The sequence below is a fragment of the Mauremys reevesii genome, linkage group 9 (genome assembly GCF_016161935.1).
Source record: "Mauremys reevesii isolate NIE-2019 linkage group 9, ASM1616193v1, whole genome shotgun sequence".
NCBI classification, from domain to species: domain Eukaryota; kingdom Metazoa; phylum Chordata; order Testudines; family Geoemydidae; genus Mauremys; species Mauremys reevesii.
In genome coordinates, this window is record NC_052631.1 from 81,003,212 (window position 1) to 81,022,851 (window position 19,640).

General features: G+C 43.6%; 1 long non-coding RNA gene across 1 annotated transcript in view; it reads left to right on the forward strand.

The window, feature by feature from the left end:
* LOC120372587 overlaps nucleotides 1-19,310 on the forward strand; it is a 34,170-nt gene extending 14,860 nt beyond the window's left edge. Inside the window, exons 3-4 of the long non-coding RNA XR_005585056.1 lie at nucleotides 6,601-6,668; nucleotides 19,196-19,310. This is a non-coding gene — a long non-coding RNA (uncharacterized LOC120372587). The remainder of the gene's footprint in view (nucleotides 1-6,600; nucleotides 6,669-19,195) is intronic.
* Nucleotides 19,311-19,640: the final 330 nt, after the last annotated feature.

The following is a 19,640-nucleotide window of genomic DNA, read 5'->3' on the forward strand; positions in this document are numbered from 1 at the left end:
AACTGGGTTCTAATGCCAGAGTCTAGTAAACCTGAAATCCTCCTTATATGAGGAACATGGACTCTTCTAGGCGGAATTACTCGGTGATAGTGACACTTGCTGTTTAGTAATTGTACATGTCGGCATCACTGACAATGGAAGGAAGGAATCTGAGGGTCAGCTTGATTTTTGTTGTTGAACCTCACTGGTTTTCACATTTGCTCACAATACATGCAATTTGCTCAGTCTATCAACTTCTGTTCACGCGTGTAAATGCAGCCTTTCTGTTTCCTTGCACTGTATGTCTCAAGTGGGTAACTAGAAACAGAAACATATTATTTTAAAAAATTGAATTCATGAGCAAATCAGAACAGAAGAGGAAACAAGAGGAGAGTCATACAAGTAGGGAGACTGCTACGATCACCAGGGACATAGAACTAAATGAGTCACGTTCCACTTGTACCTGTTCCCCTGACCTCTCAGTAAAGGTGATGTGAGTTACCCAGTGAAAGGACATTAATTTGGAAACTGGGACAAGAGGGCAGTGATCACATGGTAGACATGCTTACTGGCAATTATTACTAGTAGAATGATCAAGATGAACTGTGACAGAAGACAAAGAGGGTAGGTTAGCATTGCTTTGGATGGTGACAATCCTGCCTGCTGGTAAGTGTATTACCATGTCGGAAGGTGATTATAAAGCAAGGGAAGCAAAAACCACTCAAATGATCCTGTGTAGTCAGGACAAAGGGAACATGTAGGAAGCTGTCATTACTGGAATGAGATGTCAGCAAAAGGAACACATTTTAGAAATTGTTTTTATATACAATATTATACCTTGTGTTTCTATAATCCTTGCATCTCACAATCTCAAAGCGCTGTTTTTACCAATACACCTAGAAGGCACACTTTTATGCAGAAAATCAGTACCCAAAAAAGTAGCAATTTATCTGTTTGTTTTCTTACTCCACTTTAAAAAAAATAAACAAAGGAGTGAATCACACAGCTGGAAAATGTTCAGCAATACAGGGAGTGGGTGAAACACAGTGAGCTTGTTGTATAAGAGATCAAGCTTTGTTCTCAGAAACAAATTCTACAAATCTCAGATCTCCAGGATCCTCCTCTTAGGACTTGTCTATACTACCCACCAGATCTGCGGGCAGCAATCAACCCAGCGGGGTCAATTTATCGTGTCTCTAGTATAGTTGCGATAAATTGACTGCTGAGAGCACTCCCGTCGACTCTGGTACTCCACCAGAATGAGAAACGTAAGCAGAGTCGACGGGAGAACGTCAGCTGTTGACTTATCACAGTGCAGATACTGCGTAGATCTAAGTATGCTGACTTCAGCTACACTATTCATGTAGCTGAAGTTGCGTACCTTAGCTCAACCCCGCACAGTAGTGTAGACAAGCCCTTCGTGCTTGTGCTTTGCTTTCTGTGTAGCGTGCTGTCTTAGGTGAACAGTAGGTTATGGATACAGTGTAGCCTTATTGGGAGAAAGAGCCAAAATCACCATGGTAATGCTTTGTCCTCTCTTAAAATCTCCCAAGGGTGAAGGTAATGCTGTATCATGGATGTCACTGTTCAGTGCTGCCTGCGCCCTTTCCTCTCTCAATCTTAGGTGCCCCTTCTCTAGGTGATAGGCCTCTTGCCTTCACCTGTTGGGTGGAATCTCGTGATTCTTCCACTCTTTAGACTGGATTCTCAGGATGCAGCAGTGTTTACTAACCATGATTTCAAGTATCAGAGGGGTAGCCATGTTAGTCTGGATCTGTAAAAGCAATGCATCCGACAAAGTGAATATTCACCCACGAAAGCTCATGCTCCAAAATGTCTGTTAGTCTATAAGATGCCACAGGACTCTTTGCTGCTTTAACCATGATTGATCAGCAGCCTTGACTGGATTTGACTGTCCTGCAAGTCAAAGACTTGGCCTTCCCAAACTGTGACCAGTGCATGAATACAGTGAGCCAAAACAGACTTTTCAAAACAAGGTGTTATTTAATCTCAATCACAGGAGCAAAGCATAACAAGAAAAGGGTTTCCAACACAACAGTCTACATGTATCTGCCTTACCAAAAGCTTAGGTAGGCCTACTTTCTCCCAGGAACTCTCATCTCTGGGCATGGGGGGACAGTTTGATTTCCTGCAATCTCTGATTCTCTCTCTCTCCTGAGCTGTAGAGATTTCAGTTATTGTCCACTCCAAAGTTCTATGTTTCAGCTTCTTCCTTTGTGCCAAACTGGGGTGTTGAAGACAGCATGGGAACCTTCACAGGGAGTGACCCTTGCTTTGTCCTTTTAATGGCTGGCTAACAGAAGAACTTGTCTGTTTTCCTAACATGCAGCCTAAGCCATGCCTACATTAACCCTTAGTAATCCAATAGCAAACAAGACAATAATAATCAAACCCACAAATGTACATATAATATTCATAAAATATTTCAGACATCTTTCACATCCTTCACAACGGTCATCATTAAAAAGTCCACAGCGGTGCTTTAGATGCAACAGTTTCCACCTATCTTACAATAAGAAATAACTAGAGCTGGTCAAAATATGGGATGAACTTTTTGCTATTTTTTTGTGAAATTCCCATCCCTTTTCCTCCAAATTTCTATGGAGAAAACAGTAGAAAATTTTAACCAGCTCTTAAATAAAGGGGGTATCTCAGATATCCTTTTGCAGAGTTGTTGATAAGTGATGATTTTCTTAGGTCTTGGGTCATGGGCCAGATTTTTCCAAAGTAACTCAGAGGAGCCATGAGGTAGGGTCTAGAGATTACCAACAATGAGGCAGAACTGAAGTAGAATGTTTAAACTGCTCACTAGCTTCTTAGGAATTTTCAGGCTGAATATGAAACACCTGAAGTTCCCAGTTCCACTGCTTGGTACCAGCCAAAATTCCTTCTATAATATGTCTGGAGAATTATTGTAATTTGTTTGTTGCTGGCTCACAAACGTGTCACTCCTGTTCATCTCAACCTTTTGTCATTTAAAAAGGAGCAAAATACCAAGTTTATTTATTCAGCTAGTGCCAATTTCTTTTTAGGCACAAAAATAGCAACTTGGGAGAAACACAAAGAAACATCAACAGGAAACAGAGAAATGAGGAGAGGCAGCGCGGGAGAGATCATATTAGTATGGGCATAGCTCCAAGAAATGATTAAAGGAAGAAAATAACAAAACATAAAAGGGAAGAGAGAAAGTAGTGAATTGTCTCATATTTAATGAGTGTGCGGGACTATATAAATAAAGACTTTATTCATAGGCCCATTCCACTCCTAGATAATATTTTAATATTATAATATTTAATATTTAAATCTTTGCTATTCAGTTCCTTCCTAAATAAAGTTTGTGTAATAGTCATTGACTGGTTGAGCTGTCAACACATTATTTCTTACTTCAAATTATTTGATGAATAGGTATATGAGCTGGCTTAACAATGTTCATCAAATTGTTTATCCAGTGATTTTTCTGTGTATGTGTCAATTGTCAAATAAATGATTTACAGCTTATTATTATTTGCATTGTTGGATAGCAAGCAGTTGCCACGTCAGCATTGGAGCTTAGCCTCAGGTTAGATGCTTAACCAAAGCTTTTCTGTAATATCCTGGACAAACCTTACTGAATGAAGTTTAATATCTTTGGAGTCCATTGTATTAAAAATGCAATTGTTTATGTGTTACTGTGAGATCATATGTAAGATCTCTAGGAGGAGAGGGTATGCTAATATACTTCCTCCAGTTATCAGCCCTTTGAAGCTTCATCCTGGGGAGGGGACCTATTGTCTGGCTGATTATCTGTTCACACTCTCTTCAAAATGCTCAGACTGGATTGTCCAGAGACCAGCAGACAAAGAAAGGATGGTGGGATAAATAATCTGGTGGTTAACTGACTCAGGGCCAGTCTACACTCGAAGCACTGCAGTGGCACAGCTCTCCCATTGGCATAATAAAACCACCTCCCCAAGAGGCCATAGCTCTGTTGGCGGGAGTCCTGCCAGCATAGCGCTGTCCACGCTGGTGCTTAGGTCGGTATAACTTACATTGCTCAGGGGCGTGGCTTATTAACACCCCTGAGCGACATACATTCTACTGATATAATCTGTAGTGTAGACAAGCCCTCACAGTTTTTGGTTCTGACCCAGCAAACTGACCACCCCAATCCTTAGTGAAGGGTTGGAAGGATTGATATTGAACAGAGCCCTCGTAGTGATGGGGAGGCGGGAGATGAGCTCTAGTAAGCTTCTAGTAAGCGTGTAGGTCCTTTTATTGCGTTTAGTATGATTTCTCAGTAATTTTTTGCCCTAAGAGTAAATACGCTTGCAGGGAGAGAGCTGTGTGGAAGCTTAACTGTGGGCAGTTACACTGTTATCAGTCTCTGAAGAGAAAGCAAGCAGATCTGCTTAGGCTATTTGATGTTTGCTGGGAATAAAACAGTGAAGGCGGGGAATGCTTCAACCTGGAAATACCCTGGTCAGATGCAGGTCTCCACCCCAGAAAGGCAACAGCTATGGTTGGAAGCCTGGGATAGGTGCCTTTGCTGAGCCACTAAGAGGAAATACAGGTGCAGTTGCCCTGAACTGTGACACTTCATATTATTGATCTTCATAACCAAAGAGAAATTCCCCCCATGGACAGATTTCCAGTACTTCTTGTGTGCGGTGCGGCAGACAGTACACAGGAGCAGCCCCTATTGTGTTAGTTTGGTGCCTTGTGCAAGCATAAGAACAAAAAAAATTGCCAGACAATATAAACCACGTTATTTAAAACCCTAAATGATGACACATGTTGAGTGAAGGATTCTGGTTCTCCTATTCTTGTAATCAAAGATTCTGATTGTCAGGGCAGAACCTGAGTGTGTGCTGAGAGCAGGCCACTTCAGCCTCCCCCCCCGTGCAGATAAGAGCAGTATCAGTGTTGTTCTAAATTCTGCTCGGAAGCTCACAGGACCAAGAATAGCACCAAGTGACAGCCAAGAAAAGCTGGCCATGCCCTAGCTTTCCCTTGGCCATGCCCTGAGCTGGGGGCTGGAAGTAAGGGATAGCATAGAGCTATTATGCCATCTCTCTGCCACCCAGAGACTCCTCATTGCACAAGACATAATCTGTGAGGGTCAAATTTGGCCAGGTTATGACCCCTTTACTTTCCCAGAGCAGCATAAGGGGAATGTGTCAGATCCAGGAATTGCCTCCAAGTTCTTGGCACATGCACCATTGCAACCACCTAGCTCCCTTATTGTTAGTCTCAACAAGAAGGCTAAGACTAGAAGGAAAAGCTTTGCAGTTGAATGTCTTCACAGAGATCCCTGAGTTGGCTTGAACCAGCCCTGTTACTTTGGGATTTTTGGAAAAAGGGATAAATATGAGTAGTTATTACATTTATGGTTGAATTAACAAATGCTTTTGATCTCAGTAACTGACGCCATTCCTGCAATGGCACTTGGTTTCAAGGGCCTTGTAGAAGTCCATGCTGGTTGAGCTCATTTCCCTTTAAGATAATACCCATAACAGTGCAGTGATTCCCATAGGGTTACTCCTGTACCTTTCTGATGGAAGGAAGATTTAACCTGACTTTTGTCACTAGCCTTGAGGGGAGGAAAGATTTTCCCAAACCTTGGCTGTAGAACTGGGCAATAGAGATTGGAAGCCAGCTACCATCATCCCCATTTGTGAGCTGAAAGCTCCTGACAGCGTTATGATGCCTATTCAGATGTATTTGCAATTATTTCTAATGCAATGTGCCAGACACTGCAAGGAGAAAGTGCAATGTGTAGAGATCAGCCACACCAATTGTTAAGCACATGACAGACACAAATTGTTCCTAGTGATATAGAAAGAGAATAAGATTCTAAAATCTCAAATGCATTTCATATTCCTCATAACTGCCAAAGGGCTTTTCAGTAATAATGAAATGAGGCATGTTATATTAGGTATATACTATCATTTTGAGAAAATGAACCTTGCCATGTGCTAATACTTGAGATCTGCTGTGAACAAAGGAGACTTGACAGGTCAATTTGACTTATACTTCAATTTATCATCCAATATGCTAACTATTGATCAGGTGGAAGTGACCCTAGCTGCACTGACAGGCTCAGAATAGTCTGGTGTTTTTTTTCCTCTTAAGAGAATTCAGTATTAGGCTTTGTCTACACTGGCAAGTGAGAGGCGTTAAAAAACACCTCCCTCCCCCGAAAGACAAAAGTTTTGTTGGTAGGAGTGCTCTCCTGCCGACTACACTAACGCTGCTCATTGGAGTGGAAGTTTTTTATCGGTAGGAGAGCTCTCAGCTGTGTCGTGGAGACGTAGCCTTAGTTAAAGTTGCCAGCTTGATGCCCTGGAGACAGGAGCCCTGTCTCCCATGCACAGAACTGGTCAGGTAGCAGAGGAGACTTCCCACATGCTGATCCTAGCAGAGTTTACCTCTAGAAGGGAGTGGGACTCAATCTGCACAGCCCATGAAATCCTGGGCCTCTCTGTTAAGGCTACACACGAGCATGCTATTTGAGACATGGATGTCGGTTTGCTAGGACTCAGTCCACCAATTCACTTGGCAGAGACCACTGTACAAATTCTTGCTGGTAATGGTAACAATTTTCTTTTTATACCGACCTAGGCTTGATCCAACTGGTGGTGAAAGGCCCCACAGCCTATTCCAATTCCTCTGAGTTATCCAGTCTTCTGGTACGTTATTTCAAGTGATTTTTGTTCTTGTTTGGGGTTTGACTCTGTCTTCATGTTCACTTCCTTTTTGATATATAGCTGCTTTCAATTCTGCTACCCTAAATTATTCCGGGTTGTCACTGAACCGTGCAGTAGTTAGGGGACTAAACCTTCACACTGGAAAAATATTTTGCTCCGTTTTCTTTAGTGGTTTGCTCCATTTTCTTCTGTGGAAAGAAAGCAGACATGGGGCCCTGAGTAATGTGTGTTTCTGCATAGTTTCCTAGATTAGCTCATTTTAGTACAGCGTACAAGTTCTTACCCAGTCCCCTTTCATGTTGACTGTGGAGCCACATTTGTAGATTTGAAGTGGTCTGAGCTTCAGCATCAGCAAACATAGAGCTTTGCTCCTCTGGCACACAACCAGGAGGTGTGCGCATCTTGCTCACCTGTCAAATTCACCATCAGTATAAGCAGATGCAATTCCACTGAGTTGCATCTGCTTCTGCCTGTTGTGAATTTGGCTACAGGTCTTGATTTTATACTTGCTACAAAGGAAAGGTATTTTTCAGGTGGAGGGAGGGGGAGTCAGGGCTTCTTTTCTCTCCTATCTCCTCATCCAGGCTCTCTGTCTTTCATTGATCACATTTTCAAATTTTTATAACTAAGATCTAAAGAGGTGTGACAATTTGGGGTATCTGTCTATGTACAATGTATGAATTCCAGTTTGATTCTATGAGCTGTCAGAATTATAAGACTTTATGTCATTTACGGTATTCTTATCTAACACTCCTTGTGCTAAGGGGTTTGGGGGTGGTGCTGGGCACCTGTCTATGAATAGGAAGGACTATCAGCATCTGACTACATCTTGCCCGGGCAGAGGAAAGGAGTAACTGCATCCTAGAGAAAAGCACTGTTCTCCAGCTTCTCTGAAGAGGGCAATGACAAGGGTTTGAAGAAATGGAATTTCCCCAGGAGAAGGAACAAAGAGGTGAGGTGTTGTACAGCCTTTTTCGTACAAACACTGAGTGGGCCAGCAAAAACAACGAGGAGTCCTTGTGGTGCCTTAGAGACTAACAAATGTCTTTGGGCATAAGCTTTTGTGGGCTATAACCCACTTCATCAGATGCATGGAGTGAACAGCAGAGGGGAACAACGGGACAGGCTTTTGGAAAGTGAGGGGACTTTTTCACTGTGGGACCAGCCAGTGCTGGAGGAAGTTGCCTGCCAAAGAGAGAGGCTCCATATGTTTGAGGAGAAGCTATGAGCTGCAGGAGGGGAATTCTGGGTATCTAGAAGACTCTGATCGAATCCCAAAGAATGCTCAAGAGTGGTGAGGATAGTGAGGCTGGGAATGGCATAGTGATGTTTTATTGTTTTTTTCTAGATTTGCATAGCTCATATGTGCTCTCTAAAGCAAAGAGTCATTGTTTTTAGAAATCCTATTTTGCAAAGCATGTGTCTGAAAAGGTAAACTGCAAGCCAGAGTGCCCACAAGGTTGGAGCTCTTGGAAAGGGTGTGATTAAGCACCTGGGGATCCAGCACTAGTCTCAGGGTCTAGGCAGTGGGACTGCAAATTCTCTGTGCTTGGAAGGGCGTGCTAGAAAGAAACACTGCACCCCAAGAGTGTGCTTAGAGACCCAGACCCAGAGCCAGGGTATGGACTCAGACTCAGCAAGGCTGGAAGGCACCTGGGTCCAGCATTGAGCTCCAGCACAGCAGTTTGCTGAGTGTCCAGCAAGGAGAGCTTGACTAGGGCTGTGACAGGGGGTTTTCCTGCTCCTCCTGACTCAGTTTTCAATGGTCAATGGTGTTTGCTGTGTTGGTCTCAGAGTATGAGAAAGACAAGGTGGGGCAGATACTGTCTTTTATTGGATCAAGTTCTGCTCATGAAAGCCACAAACTTTTGAGCTACACTGAGCTTTTCTGGTGACCAGCGTGGCAGAAATAGTCAGATGAAAGGGTGTGTGGTGACAGTGCAGTTCACAGACCCACGTTCACATAAAGCTGTAATTCTGTCTGTGCAGCTATTGAAGATACCAACTCAAAGCCAAGCTGAATTTGCAGGCAATATTTGCTGTTAATTAAACTGAAGGAGTTTGGGAGTGTTTCTCTAATGCCCTTTTCAAATATGTACATTGATCTGTGGAGTATGTGATTAGAGCAGGCACTCAGTCTGCTCTGTTTAATCTATGCAGAATAATGAGTTAGCTTTGCTCTAGATAAACAGAGCCTTCCAGGACCTTGAGATTGCATTGCTCAAATTACCTGTTAAACTGTCTTTTAAATTGTGGTTAGTCAACGTCATGCACACAGGGTTCCTTTTACATTAGGAATGTTTGGGACTTTAGGAGTTAAAACTGAGATAACTTTGTTTTGCTTTACTTTGAACCCACTTGAACTCTAAAGGTTTGACGGATTGACTTGAATTTGAATGTTATTAGGTTCATATTCTGGTTGGGTGAGACTGGGGGGAAATGTCACAGATGTAGGAAGAATGAAAAAAATCCAGCAAAGAAGTGAGAAGGGAAATGGAACGGAGAGAGGTCAGGGGGGAAACAAGAGGAGAGAGAAGAATAGAGAAAAATTTGAGTAAAAATATAGAATAAATGAAGTCATATATATATAGGGCACCCCCTTTGCACCACTCCAGGTTTGGGGGTGTTTGTTCATCCCTATCAGAGACAACTTGGTGCCCTGTGGCTATAAAAACATTTACTGTTTACATTGAATTGGCTTTGAAAAAAATGGGTTTAGTTACAGGAAAAAGGTTCTCAAGTTTAAAAACTAGTTTTGAAAAGAACTTTATAGATTCACGAATCTTCAGCCTCCATGAGATTTCCTCATCCCTGTTAACAAACTTTCCTATTCTGAGAACAAGCCAGTTATATGCTGACAGAGAGTTACTTTATGAACTAAACTCTGGTAGAGCCTGTGTTATGGGAACTGGATTGCTCAAAAAACTGGGAACCTTTTCAGCTCTAGGCCACTGCTGGTTCTAGCTTCCATTAAGTGCAGAAGGGAAAAAATGCTTCCCACCCTAATATTTAGCAATGTTCAAAGTTTGCTGACAATAATCATGACTAATGTAATGGTGTAACAGAAATTTTAAAAGGCTTTCATTGCCCCCAACAGGTCTTTGTAGCTGTTGTGTTAAAGAAATGGAGAGGGGACTCTGCCAAGATGACAATCTTGGATTGCATTGCAGTGTTTCGTTTCATTAAAATGTTAATTTACCATTTGGCAGTCAAAACAATGTCCAACAACACGCAGCTGAGAGTAAACAGTCCATACTAATAGAGGCAATGAATGCCAAAGGCCTACAAGGCACCAGGTCTTTCAGCTAGCTCAGTGCTAGCCTAAAGAGGCCTGACGTTTGAAAGATCTAGTCCAGGGGTTCTCAAACTTCACTGCACTGCGACCCCCTTCTGACAACAAAAAATACTATATGACCCCAGGTGGGGCGGCCAAAGCCTGAGCCCCACCGCTTCGGTGGGAAAGGGGTCAAACGCAAAGCCCAATGGCTTCAGACCCAGCGAGGGAGCCTGTAAAGCTGAGCCCCACCTCCCAGGGCTGAATCCCTCAGGCTTTGGCTTGGGCCCTGAGCCCCAGCAAGTCTAAGTCAGCCCTGGCGACCCCATTAAAATGGGGTTGTGACTCACTTTAGGGTCCCGACCCACAGCTTGAGAACTGCCGATCCAATCAACAGAAAGTGGTATGCCAGGGGCCAGCATGCAGGGGTTTGGGGGAATGTGATTGAGTTGTAGCGGATATTTATGTTGTGAACGATAACCAGAGTGTAACTCAGCTGGGGACTATACATCAGATGTGGAGCCTTTTGGCTGTGGGGCATCAGTTTGAATTCCAGTCCAGCTCAGAAAGTTGTTGTCATGCAACAGTTTTATTACCTGGTCTCTGTGAAATGAGTTCTGGGGTCTCAGTCCCTTTCCTGGTGGATGCAAGCACCTAAATCACAAAAGCAGCATCAAACTGGAACTGATTAGCCCCCTTGTTGGCAAAGACTGACTTAACCGTCTTCTCTCCCTTATACAGTGCCCCATCAGGGGGCTTTATGTGCAGAGTTTGCACTTGCGCTGTATTTCTTCTGTGGCTCACCCTCACTGGACTGTAGTTTAATTTTGGGGGGCAGTGGGAGGGGACAGCAGAAATGTTCATGGATGGGATGGAATCTTAGGATGTTTCCATTTTTTTACACAGACTTCATAAGAAATATATTAATTTCTAGATGCTCTTATCTGCAGGGAATTATTACGGGAATTTCAATATTCTGGGAGAGAAAGAATAAATGATATGTTCTTTGTGTAGCCTGTTGCTTTGCAAATCAGCCTGCGAGCCAGCGGGTTGTCATGTCAGCATGATAAGACACTGTTAAACACTGACAGACAGCATAATACAGAAGCTCTCCTGCAGAGGGACCAGAATTTTATAGATGCCCGCTTGGGGAATAAAAGGTGGCAGGGAAATTTTTACTTCTCTTCAGGAAGAGGGTCGCGATTACTCTAGGGGTCTGGTTTCTTCCAACCTATGGAGTCATTGAGTCCTGTGCACAGTGGGTGTAAAACATTTCTGCAGGTGTGACTGCAGAATTCTGATTTGATCATATTTTGCACACCCTTTGCACAGGTGTAAATGACAACCCAACGTGCCTAAATGGTGATTCATGCATTGGGGTCTCCTAAATATTTAGAATGTAAGATCTTTGTGGGAGATGCTTGTTATTTGCTCACCTATTATACAGAGGCATATATGCTTACTGAGCTGATGGAAAAGCCTCCCTCTTTCCTCATGTTTTGATAAATAGCTTCCCAATAGGGGCACTCTAGTCTGATTATCTATATAGGAACTCAGGGTATGTCTACACTGCATTGTAAGCCTGAGTCTGTAGGATCCAGGCTTGTGGACCTGGTGTTTCCAAGCCCATGCTTGAGCAGCCACATTGCATTGCAAACTGGAATTACAGTTGCTTGACCTGGGTCTCTCAGCCATGCTAGCATGTCGTGCTGCACTATGAAGACCTTCTGACTTGTGTCTGCGGCTTGAGCTGCTTCCACACTATACAGTGACGGGACTTGGACCTCAGTCACAGCGGGACTCAGGCTTTGATTCTTCTCCCCAGCAGAGTCCTAAGAGCCGGGTCCTGAGCGCTTACTGAACCAAGTCAGGCTGATTTGTGTGTGGACAGAAGAGGGGCTTGGACTCAAACCTGAGTCAGAATCTGAGCTTAGTCTACAGTGTAGACGTATCCTGAGAGAACTCTGCTTTCAAAATGTTTGCAAGAGAGAATATGTGGAGGAAGCAATGAGGCCCATATGTTGTTTTGTCTTAACTCTCTCTATGCTGGAAAACTGACACTTCATATCACTGCTCTTCTAGTAGCAGCCTTTTCTTTTCATAAATCTCTTTGTGGCCTGTTTATGTATTGTGGTGGTAATTCATGAGCCAAATCCTCTGCTGCTGTTGTCAATGGAGGATCATGTCAGCAGAGAATTTGGTCTCATGTGGTCAGTACCAAAGATTCCAACCAGAAAACAATAGGACTTCCACTAAATGGCCCAATTAAAAAGAAAGAAACAGGGGTGGGGGGGAGACAAATGAGTCAGATGTCCTCTTTGTCTTGAGCTATCCAGAATTCTGTGGGGAAGCAGCCTTGGTTATCCATTAGCCACAATTTCCATGGAATGATTCTCCTGTATTGCCCGAACCATTTTTCCATTGTCTTTCTTGCTACACACACCCTGTTCTGTTATCCTTCATTCCAGATGATTGCAAATTTCTTGATACATGTCCAGATTAAAACAGTAATTTACACAAATTTACACAAATTCAATTTATTCAACTAAGTAAGAATAGTGGGTTTAACATTGTAGATCCTGTCCCACCCCCATCTAATTTAGTATGCTGTGGCCAACTGTGACCAACATCTTATCCTCTAGAAGCAAATCCCTCTCCCAGGATGAACCTAGATGTAAATTGGGAGGATGGTGTCAGGAATTCCTAATCCCTACAGGTGATCAGTTTTATACTCCATGGCACAAGATTAAATTTACCTTTTTAGGATTTCAGCCTGCATGTTGTTTGTGACCATGACATTATCCTGTCACAGTATTTAACCTGCATGATGTCATTTGGCAGTGAGTTCCACAGGTTAGTCATATTCTGTGCAGCACATTAGCAAGAGTGCAGAAATGGAATAGACAAACCTACTAGGTTTTCTCGCTACTGTAGGATTTTTCCCTAGTCCCACATTGACCTTAGTCTTGTTCTGAATGTGCTATGTATAGAGACACAAGATGGGTGAGATAATAGCTTTTATTGGACCACCTTCTGTTGGTGAGAGAGACCAAAAGAAGTTGGTTCAAAAAAAGATATTACCTCACCCACCTTGTCTCTGTAGTATCCTAAAACAAACACGGCTACAACAACACTGCATACAACTGTGCAGAGAAGTATTTTATTGGTTCTAAATTTGTGCACTGTTAATTTCAGTGAACACCTCTTTGTTCACATGTCATGGAAGATGATAAAGAGGAGGGCTTTGCACCCTTCATAATTTTGGGTTAATCAGGAACCCTCTAATTCTTCCTCTTCCCACTCTAAATAATGGAGCAGTCCAGAACCCCATCATTTCAGAACCAAAAAGGTACTCATGCTATTCTGAAAAACACCAGCCCTTTTTGTTACCAATAAGCTTTTGAATTTACTGTCAGATGAAAACTTAGCTAGGGAGACTACTACTAAGTGAAATCCCCTAAGAGAAGGGGATTGTGAGACAGTAGGAAATCTGTGTTATGTCCCCCACTTCCGATAGTGTTCTGCAGCAAGGAACCTCTGCAAGGCAGCCAAGAGCGTCTTCTCCATCTGTTCTTCCAAGCTGCTCTCCATAAACCCTTTGGAGATTCATCTTTACATATATACAAGTTCCTAAGTATGTGTTTGGCTGTTGGCCTGCAACATGCCAGCTGTACATTCAAGAGCAGCTCGTAGGTGAAACAGATGCAGCTGCCATTTTAAAAAGTGTTTTCTGTCTGTTTTTTAACATTCCAGAATTAAAGACTGTATTATGCAGATTAAGGCAGGCAAGTGGAAGCTTCACCCCCCTCCACCAGAGGATCTGATCCAAGTCCTGTAGAAGTCAATGCATAGACTCCCATTGGCTTCAGTGAGAGTTGGTTAAAGGCTAGAGTGTCACTCCCGTAAATGTGCTGGCAGCAAGGAAGATGGCGGCCAGCTGCCAGGGAATCCATCCCTTTAAAAATGCAAGTTGAGATTTACAGTCACAAAAGGAGCTTGAGAATTCTGGGGCCGAAACAGTGGACTTATTGAAAGAGCTCAACCCACAGGTTGCAGTGATGAAAACCCACATAGGGCACTTGAATTCTACAGTAAAAAGGATGGTTTGGTTTGAGCAGATGACAGGCCTGTGTTACAGGCATATTATTACATGTGCGTGAGGCTGCACATGGTATCCTACAATCTCTTCTAAATCTCTACAATCTCTCCTCAGCCTGGACCTGTCCACATAAGAGATTCACTTCCTGGACACTACTGTGCAAATAAGTGATGGTCACATAAACACCACCCTATACCGGACCTACTGACCGCTATACTTACCTACATGCCTCCGGCTTTCATCCAGACCACATCACATGATCCATTGTCTACCATTGTCTACTGCCAAGCCCTAAGATACAACAGCATTTGCTCCACTCCCTCAGACAGAGACAAACACCTACAGGATCTCTATCAAGCATTCTTAAAACTACAGTACCCACCTGGGGAAGTGAAGAAACAGATTGACAGAGCCAGAAGGGTACCCAGAAGTCACCTACTACAGGATAGGCCCAACAAGGAAAGTAACAGAGCACCACTAGCCATCATCTACAGCCCCCAACTAAAATCTCTCCAGCGCATCATCAAGGATCTACAACCTATCCTGAAGGACGATCCCTCACTCTCACAAACCTTGGGAGACAGGCCAGTCCTCACTTACAGACAGCCCCCCAACTTGAAGCAAATACTCACCAGCAACTACACACCACACAACAGAAACACTAACCCAGGAACCAATCCCTGCAACAAACAGCGTTGCCAACTCTGTTCGCATATCTATTCAAGGGACACCATCATAGGACCTAACCACATCAGCCACACCATCAGGGGCCCGTTCACCTGCACATCTACCAATGTGATATATGCCATCATGTGCCAGCAATACCCTTCTGCCATGTACATTGGCCAAACTGGACAGTCTCTACTCAAACAAATAAATGGACACAAATCAGACATCAAGAATTGTAACATTCAAAAACCAGTAGGAAAGCACTTCAATCTCCCTGGACACTCAATAACAGACTTAAAAGTGGATATTCTTCAACGAAAAGACTTCCAAAACAGTCTTCAACGAGGAACTGGAATTAATTTGCAAACTTGACACCATCAAATTAGGCCTGAATAAAGACTGGGAGTGGCTGGGTTTCTACAAAAAAATAATTTTCCCTCTGTTGATATTCAGCCCTTCTTGTCAACTGTTGGGAATGGGCCACATCCACCCTAATTGAATTGGCCTCGTTAGCACGGACCCCCACTTGGTAAGGCAACTCCCATCTTTTCATGTGCTGTGTATTTATATCTGCCTACTGTATTTTCCACTCCATGCATCTGATGAAGTGGGTTATAGCCCACAAAAGTTTATGCCCAAATAAATTTGATAGTCGCTAAGCTGCCACAAGGACTCCTTGTTGTTTTTTCTTCTAAATGTGACTGCTATTTTCAGACAAGTTTCAGATGAGTTTTTGCTTGCAATGTTGTTTTCTGATTTCTTAATATCATACAAACAGGAATGTAACCACTACACCCACTCCCTCTCAAACACACTTAAGATGAAATCCTACACCCATTGTCGTCAGTGGCAAAACTCTTGGGAACAGGTTGTCTCTTTAGATTTCCAGTACTTATTGCTTCTGGATGCAGAAGGAATATAGTACTAGGAGAACAGCTTTTCTTATAGGATTTTGATGGTGCTAGTACCAGCCACAATCAGGGAGGACTTAGACAGCGTGAGAATGAAATCTATATTGTGTGCATGTACATGCATACATACATATAAACTATAACGTTAACCAAACTTGTCATTCTAAAGTTCATAAATTCGTGTTTGAATCAAATTTTTGGTGAAGGTTTTTGAGACTAGACCAGGATTTCTGGGTTTCAGTGCTCTCAAATGTGGGGGTGTTGGATCAGGGGTTTGTTTTGGGTGTTATATGGATAAGGGACAGTTGCAAAATTCTGATCTGGATTAAGTTTCAACTTATGAATTTCCCCTAAGTTTGAAACTATTCAAACCTGAGGTGTGTACATATCTCCTGTGATACAGCATGGCCAGAGGGCAGCAGGAGAGTGTTAGCAGGAAGCCTTATTCCCTGCAAAGGGAGGAAGGTTTGCTATAGATTAACTAGAGCACCTGAAGCCAATTAGCGCACCTGAAGCCAATTAGAGTACCAGCAGTGAGTCACATGATATAAACCCCTGCTTCAGGTCAGACAGTGTGGGTTGTTGGAGCAGGAAGGTTTGGTTGGAGCAGAGAGTGGTTTGAAGGAGTTGAAGCAGAGAACAGTTTTGAAGAGAGACAAAAGGAAAGTTTGGAGGAGTGCTGCGGTGGGCTGAGAAGTCCAAAAACCCTAGGTAAGGGGCACCTGGCTTGTGTAGAAGGAAGGCAAGAAGCCCCTCCACAAGCTGAAGGGCAGGAGAGGGAAGTAACCCAGGGGAACGAACCACCAGTACAAGTAGTTCACCACTAACCTCAGGGCCCCTGGGTTGGGACCTGGAGAAGAGGTCGGGCCCAGGTCCCTCCCTCTCCACTCCTCAAGGACACTAGTGGGGTAATTAAAAATACTGGTTCAGAGGCAAGCAATGGCGCCCTGAACCTTCCCCAAAGAAGAGAAAGCGCAAGACCCAGCATAACAGTACCGGCAATTTGCCACACTCCAATTTATCTGAACCATTTGTCCATTTAATATCTATAGCAAGTTGAGTACAGCTAACAGCCAATCCCTAATTATGCTCTGTCTTGCATAGTGGGTTTGTCTGTGATGTTCTATAGTGTGACAAGATTCTTGCACCTTTGGGCATTATGCTCTCATTAATTGGAAATAACTGATTTTTCCACAAATAGCCTGCACAGTATGACTACGTTAACAAGGCCAACCGACAATCCTTTGACATCATGTTCTATAAAGAACTCAGAGAAGACTCCACCACACCACAGTTTACCAAGGAATTTAAGACTATCATTAAATCTTTCCCCAAACAACTCCAAGAGAAACTCTACATCCTCATCCCCTACAAACCCACCTGAGGGACCTTTACATGCATCACAAGATACACAAACAGGGGAACCCAGGCAGACCCATCATATCTAGCTTGACTCTCTTACTGCTGGAATATAGGGACTCATAGAAACCACCCTCAAACTACTCAACACACAAAGGGCCAGTTTCCTCCAGAACATAATCAACTTCCTTCAGAAACTCCTCAACATTAACAACCCACCTTAGAACACCATGCTTGGCACCATGGATGTCATCTCCCTATACACCAACATCCCTCACAGTGATGGCATAGCTGTCTGCCTCAAATATCTACAAGACAATGAACGACACACAGGAATCCACCCTAAGCACATTGCCAAACTCATCCATTTCATCCTCACCCATAACTGTTTTACATTCAACAACAAACTCTTTGTCCAAACCATGGGAACAGCCATGAGTACTAGGATGGCTTCCCAATATGCCAACCTCTTTATTGGCCAGCTTAAGGAAAAATTTCTGGACAAAGGCACCACAAAACCAATGATCTATTTGAGATACATGGATGATATTTTCATCCCCTGGAGAGCTGACTTAAACTTCCTCAGATTTCCACCACAACTTCAACAACCACCACCCATCCAGTAAACTCTCTCTGGAACACTCCCTGGACACTTCCTGGACACCACGATCAGCTTCAGTAATGGAACTCCACAGACAACTATATACAAGAAAACCACAGAGCACAGTACCTGTCTTCACAGATCCAGTAACCACCCCAAACACAAAAAGAAATCTGTTATCTACAGCAGTGGTTCTCAAACTAGGGCCACTGCTTGTTCAGGGAAAGCCCCTGGCAGGCCGGGCCAGTTTGTTTACCTGCCGCGTCCTCAGGTTCGGACGATCGCAGCTCCCACTGACCGTGGTTTGCCGCTCCAGGCCAATGGAGTTTGCAGGAAGTGGTGCAGGCCGAGGGACGTGCTGGCCACCCAAATTGGCCTGGGGCGGTGAACCGCGGCCAGTTGGAGCCGTGATCGGCCAAACCTGCAGACACAGCAGGTAAACAAACTGGCCTGGACCACCAGGGGCTTTCCCTGAACAAACGGCAGCCCTAGTTTGAGAACCACTGATCTACAGCCAGGCATTCAGATACCACAGAATATGCTCCAAGTAGAAAGTCCGGGATATACACCTTAACACGCTTAAAACTGCCTTCACCAAACAAGGACACTCCACCAGAGAAGTAAATCACATCATGGAACAGGCCACACAAATATCCCAATACAACCTGCTTTAGTATGGGAATAAAGCCCCCTCCAACCACACACCCTATTTGTCACCTGCCACTTCACACGAGAACCCATATGGGGTATCATTAAACAATTACAACCCATATTCCTTGGAGACCCCCTCCTGAAATAAATTTTTCCAAGACCCCCTCTGCTGGCACCTCTCTGGTATAAGTGCCAATTTTTTTCCCGGCTGATCTCTGCACTGAGTTGGCCAAGCTCATAGGTAGCCTGTGAGGAGTTGGTGGAGACAGCCAACCTGATGCTGGCACCTCCTTGTGGCAGATGCAGGAATACACTGATTTAGGCTCCAGATCTAAAAAGGTAACACAGTGGGCATCCTGAGGGCATCTCCTTTCAAGACAGAGACATTATGTCTAACCACCTGGGATCAAATGCAAATCAGAGGCTAGGGCACTACCTGGGGGACCGCCCTCCAATGCGCTTGATGGCAGTGCTGTGTAGGGGGGTGAAGTTCCCTCTTGAATCAACCCCCCAAAGACAGAGGAATGCTAGCGGGTGCGTATAGCTGCCCAGAGACCCTCCTAGTGTGATGATTGGCTCCCCTGGGGTGGGAGCCTCCAAGAACTGGCAAAGGATCAATGGGGTGTGGGTGACTGCACTGGGCTGTCCCCTGACCAGAACCTTGGATGTAATTTGACTGATAAAGTTTCAGCTTGATTAAAACTCATATCACATCTCCTTGCCTTCTTCCGTGCCGTGAGCTCACCAAAGACTGCCGGTGAGATCCTGGGATTTGCTGATGCACATCTGTGCCCACTCTGGTTTTGATTTCTTCCCCTTTCCACGCCTTGGAACGTAGGGGTTGCATCATTTAAAAGCTGCATTATTTTATCTTCCTTCATCTTGCTACTTAATGACCTACAACAGACACTGTATCTCCACTCATTGACGTGCTGTTTTCTACAGTATCTTCTTGCCGAAGGGCAGCGAGGGATTCTTCTAGCCCAGCAGTGACTCAGTCGGTGCACAGAAGGATGTAATTCACAGAGTCAGGATGTGCTTCTGCCAGGATACATGAGGATACAGAATGCTACTTTTTCAACTAAAGCATTTTTATACTTCAACATAGGTACCTAAAAAAACACTAATATTTCATGATTATTTAGTTTATTATTGAGTGGAGTTGATCAGGAATTCTTTGGTAAAATGTTTTTTTTTTAATAGGAAAATGCTGATTCATTGACACCGATTTTTTGTGTGTGTGTGGGAAAAGATCTGTTTTGCTGAATTTCTTGACTTGAATGTTTTTTTGAAAACAAACATTTCAGAATCGTTTCACTGTTTCATTTTGACATTTTCCAAAAGAGAAATTCTGGTTTTCCAGTTTGAAGGGACGTTTTGTTTAGAAATT